We start from the raw sequence: 6,160 nt of genomic DNA on the forward strand, positions 1-6,160 counted from the left end.
GTTCTTGAACGCGAAGGATGAACTCCCATCCCAGGTCAATCAATATTGTCCTGACAGCACAATCTCACATGCCATTGTCCAAAACATGTGGCACATCTGGGAAGTGGATATGGCTTCTGATATACCTGATTGCTTCTATTTCACTAAAGCGTGTGTCTTAAAAACCTAAGTGTGTTTTGTGGGTAAAGTGGAAACACTTTGGAACATTGGAAACATAACATAAGTCTAACCTATTGCCTAAGAAGCTGTGTTGTACCAGGGCAACCACAGTCTGACGCATCAGTAATTACTCTTTACTTGTATTATCAAGCACACTATTTTAGAAATATGGAATTTATGTCCTCAAAATTCTAAAAAGGCCAATTAAGGTATAATATTTAGATGAGTTCAAAGGACATTTAAAATGTCATAACTAGAAATAAGAGTTTTAAATTTAAAAGTACTATTGAAGGGCTAAGAAATATTTAGTAATAATAACACGATGAAATACAATATTAGCTTTTGACATTTATTTGCACAATTAGAGTTTACAAATTTAAGATTTTCAGATTTTCTACTCTGGTTTCTCTTCAGATAAATCTTTCCCCTTTTACTAAAAAAAAAAAGATTTTCAGAATTAAGTCATGAAGTCATTCTTATTTTACATATTGAATTAATAACATATCAAGAATTCTATTATGATCAGCTTGCTTTAAGGTTTTCTAAATGAGTTTCTTAATTTCTCCTCATCATTCCAGATTTGAGCAAAGTATAGTGGTTCTACTTTGATAGAGTTAACTTCATTACATGCATTAAACATTTATTTATTTATTCATTCATTCATTCATAGTTTTGAGACAGGGTCTTACTCTGTCACCCAGGCTGAAGTACAGTGACGTGATCATAGCTCACTGCAGGCTCAAACTCTGGGGCTTAAGCGATCCTCCAGCTTTAGCCCCCCAGATACCTAGGACTACAAGTGTGCACCCTCATGCACAGATAAATTTTTTTTTTTAGAGATTAGGTCTCCCTATATTGTCTAAGGCTAGTCTGGAACTCTTGGCCTCAAGCGATCCTCCCACCTTGGGGAGCTAGGACGACAGACCTGAGACTAAATATCTACTTCCAGTTTTCCAATTGCTGAGGACTAACCAAAATAAAAGTGAACATTTAACTGAGCAAGAGAGTGAGGAAAAGGACTTGAAGATAAAGTTAAACCTTCAGAGACCCTTCCCCAGGGGTATGGAAGGTCTCCAGGAAATGGGCCCGCCAGCGTGGCAGCAGCAGTGAGAGGGAAGGAGCCGTGAGCCCCTGCTCCATGTAGTCGCGTGGGCCCCTCAGCTGTGTGAGGTCATTCCGGGCTGAGGAGCTGCAGCCGTGTGTGACAGTTTCCCACGCTTGTGCTAGATGCCACTGGGCAAGTTTTCCTGTGTCAGATCTTTCCCTGGGGGTACTGTGGGATGGACTGTCACCGTCACCACCGTGCAGCGAGGTAGGCAGAGTGTGCCACCATAGATCACCCGCTCTTTCTTCTGCTCATATTACAGTACTCTTCCTAGTGTTACCACTGGGCCTTTTGTAATAAATAAAAAATAAATCTCCTACGACTGAGCCTCCCAAACTTTATCATGCTATTAATTTTGAACTTTGGGGTTTTTAACAATATTATTATACATAATGGCAGTAGACCACTACTGGGGTGGACACGGCAAGTTCAACCCCTATTTATTTCTCGCTACATACATAATCAAAAAATCAAATTGAAACTCCCAAAAATATGAGTGCTTATTAAGAAAAAAAGGACTAAATTTTCCTCCACACTTTGCCCTCCACATCCTTCATTGCTAGTCGTCTTTCTGGTTGTGTTTCTGGTCTTCTGACTCCACTCCCTTCCTCCACGTTCGAGACGCCGGACGTGCGTCATGGCTTTCCTACATCAGGGGAACGTCATAATACAGATGCAACCGTGTGATGTCCAAGGATGCCATAGCCAAGTCAGAGAAAGCAAAAGGTTTTGTTAGCAAAGGTGTGTTTTCTCTAAGGACTTAAACAAAGGAGAGAGTAATTCTTACCTATTAACTTCCTTCATTTTTGTCTTAAATCCCTCTATCTCTTCATATTTTACCTGTATGTACCTAAAAGCTGAGAGTGTACAATGACCCAGAAGTGTTTGAATGTTGTTATGGCATGGATGACAGGAAATAGTTCTCTTATTTGGTGAAAAGGGCAGCAGTATCTGTCCTGATGTCATTCGAGCTTCTGCCGCCTGACTCCTTGAGGATTTGCGGTGGGAGGACATGGGTTAGGGAAGATGCCTGTGTGGGCCATGTTTTCAGAGGCCAGCATCCCTAAAAGAGATAGACGTTTAAAAGCAAAAGGTCCACTTTCATATCTTGAATCAGACCAGATCCCACAAGGAGTAAAATGTACTTGTGTGGCTTCGTTTTTAAAAATGGAATAGCTATAATCAAACTTGTGGGTCGTAATTTTATATTTTTTCTCTATCAAGTCACAGAAAACAGAAGTTGTGCATTATTACTTTAAAATACCAAGTTATTTCTTTTCAGAGTCTGGTTTTTAAATTTTTTGTCTTGAGCATTAATTTTGATAATTTGAATATTTTACCTAGTTGTCGACTAAATATATACTTAAAATAGTTGATAAGAGAAAAAATTTGTCAAGTATACAGTTTCCTGTTAAATGTTCTGATAAAAAAAAATCCCTTGAACTATATTGATGTATTCACATGGTGCATTTAAAAGTAAATTAGCTCTACTCTCCAAAAAGTCTGGCCTAAAATAATTTAAGCAATGTAACAGGCCAGAGTTCTATCTTAAATTTGTCTCTCTTTGAACTCTTCACAAACCTAGATGGAATTCATGAGCTATTTCACTAAATATTTTAAAGCATATCACTTAAACAAAATAGAAACATTTTGAGTTATGCCATCACAGTGATCCTCAAAAGCATATCTAACAGTGCCTTGAGTTTAACATTTTCCACAACATACCCCAGGTGAGGGCATGTTTGAGCGAGAGGGTATCGGGCAGTAGGGCCTGCATATCCCAGCTCTCCTTGCCCTCTCACCTTCCAGGATGGTGTTCGGCCAGCAGCCGTCCCCTCAGGGCAGGGCAGACTGCCCACTCCCACACCCCAACACGGCGGAGTCTTCAGGAGGCGGATGGGACTGGGGTGTGCAGCCTGTGCGGAGAGCCGTCCCTGGCAAGTCGTCATCCTCACTCCTCTCCTCTTGCTTGTCTACAAACGGGATCTTGGGCTCCCCTGGACCCTTGGGACCAGGTCGATGAGGGCCACTGTGTCAGTAACACGGAAGAAGCCTGCCTCCCTGACGGCTTAGATACACCCAAGCGCTAGCTCAGTCTTTTTCAGGAAAAAATAATCATCTGCTGTACTTAAGTCACCATTTTTGGTGTCTGATGCACACATGACAAAGGAATTTCCTAACTAACAATCTGATGAAACCTACATTTGCAGGCAATCCATCTAAGTGTTCAACAGGAAAATATGTAAGTGAATCACAGTGTTCCCACACAGCGGAGTATTATGCAGCCATTACACATGCCTTTGATGATGGGAGCTGCCTTTTTATATTTAAAGTGAAAACAAAGCTATAAACGAATTTTATCATATGACTTCAAATGTAAAAAGTGCACAGAAATGTGTGAAGTAAAGTATCCAAATCACAGCAGTCTCTTTAATGTTAATGTTTAAGATCAATCATTCCACATAAATCTCCATAAATAATAAGAAGGAATTATTTTTGCAATTAGACAAATAAGCTTTTTAAAATTATGCTGTGCCCTATCTCTAGGTAGCTCATCCTTATGCAGATCAAAATTTCTGATATTCTTCAAAGTTGGTCAGGTCTCAGAGTCTGTCTTCATTGCCACCGAGCTTTATGCAGGCTCCATTCAGCACTTTCAGTTTCGCTCAACAGCCTGCAGTAATGCAAAATGTCTGCACTGAGACGGCTACTGCTCATGCGCCTTTGCTGGGAAAAGCTCCCCGGTGGATCGCCCTTGGACACAGGCTTGCAAACTCTTTTCTAGCGCCTGTGTGAGTCTTGCTCCCACTTCCCTTGCTGTCTCTCAGAGCAGCCAGGCGGCCTATGCAAGGCAGGGCCAGACGTGGCCAAACCTGCACTTCCAGGGTTTTGGGAGGCCAAGCCAGAAGGATCTCTTTGGGAGGCCAGAAGTTCGAGACTAGGCAGCACAGCAAGACTCTGTCTCTACTCCCCCTCCAACCTCCCAAAAAAATTAGCCAAGTGTGGTGACACAGCCTATAGTCCTAGCTACTGGGGAGGCTGAGGTGGGAGGATTGCCAGAGCTCAGGAGTTCCAGGCTGCAGTGAGCTATGACCACACCACTGTACTTCAGCCTGGGAGACAAAGAGAGACCGTGGCTTCCAATGAATAAATAATGAATAAATAAACCAGAGCATTACACTATCCTCTCAAAGCCCTTACAGTTCATGTTTTTCTCAGCTTAGGATGCTAAGCACCCACAGGGGTGCTTGGTTCAAGTGCTTCCTTCCCTGTAAAATCCAAGCCGGGTTCCTTCAGCAGATTCACACTCACTCATTTGTTCAGGAAAAACATATTGACTCATTTATACATCCAAACACTTGCAGGAGCTGGGGGTACGTATTTAACGATAAACTTAATAAACCAGATCCTCTCTCTTTCGTAAACAAACATGAGTGAGAAAACAAACAAAAATGAATAACCAGATAGCCGAAGTACAAGAGGAATTTTAGATGAAAATACTGTCGGGAAAGTGGGGGGTGGGACCAGGCTCGGTGGGGAGTGGGGAGGAATTTGTTTTTGAAAAGCTCACTTTTGGCTGAAACCTGAAGGACAGAAACAACCAGTTCCATCGGATGCCTTCTAGAAACAACTGACAGCCATTTCCGAACTAGACTTTATGCTCCTCAAGATCAGAAACCAAGTTTTTTAAAAGACACTCCCAACAACTAGACCAATATTTGTACAGAAGCAAGGATGGCATTGAACTCCTCACATATAACTATGCATTTTTTTCTTGATTTGATGAGAGCCAGACAAACAGGAATTTAAGAAATCTTTTTTTTTTTTCCTGCTCCTCTACTTATGTGAGATCAGGACTCCTCCCACAGCGTGTGTGCAGAAGGGAATGAGAATCCAGAATCGCTGCACAGCGGGGTCTCACCTTAGACCTGCTGAGCCATGCATCTAGGGATGGGTCCAGCGCTGCTGAACCCACCCTGCGAGTGATTCGATGGACACGGACGGTGGGACTCGCACTCTACAACAAAACACACACAGGATGCCCTACTCCGCCCATCACGTTCTCCTATTACATAACTCACTTTGATATCCAGTGTCAAATTCTACTGTGTTCATTATGGATAAATCATCTGGAATACACTAAACTTATTTTCAAGGAAAAAGGCACAAAGAGGAGGAAAGTACTAAACTGCTCTCTGGCTAGCGGGTGAAGATTCTCCTCTCATTTTCCATCTGAAATCCAAATTAACGTGAAACAGTTTCAGGAACATGTAAACAGCTTTTACTTAGCAGGATTGACCGCCCACGAAGAAAAAAAAAACACTGGAAATATATTTCTTAAGTTCTGTGGAAGAGAGAAATCCCAGAGGGACTAAATGGAAAATGTAATTAAATGAAATATAGCAGTTTGAAAATATAAGAGGGCAAATGCACTTTAAGATTTTTATAATGCTTCCCACACAATTTTATTATTATAACAAATATTGCAGAACAATTTATACTGATTCTTAAAGTGTCTACTTTGCTCAAAATAAAGGAACAGATGTAGGAGGGTCCTAAGTTGGTCCTAAAACACTTTGCTTTATACCTGCAATGTGAAGAAAACAAAAAGCAAACCGGTGCTAGACAGTCCCATCACAGGCTCTTTCTAACTGCAGTCCCAACCCTCTTCACGTGACTTGATACACGACAAAGGAGTCATTTGTCTCAAAACGCCTTCAACCACGAAACACAAAAATGCCTCCTAGCCTTCCAATTCTCAAAATTCAAAAATTGGTTCAAAATGTAACATCTATGCCTTCTATTTTCATTTTTGTAGTTGTGAACATAATCTCAAATGTTTTCTTGGCTCAGGTGATCCATACCTGACAAGTCTTCTATCAGTTGAAATAATCC

This window comes from Carlito syrichta, unplaced genomic scaffold, assembly GCF_000164805.1.
Source record: "Carlito syrichta isolate Samal-C Ts95f unplaced genomic scaffold, Tarsius_syrichta-2.0.1 Scaffold309096, whole genome shotgun sequence".
Lineage (NCBI taxonomy): Eukaryota > Metazoa > Chordata > Mammalia > Primates > Tarsiidae > Carlito > Carlito syrichta.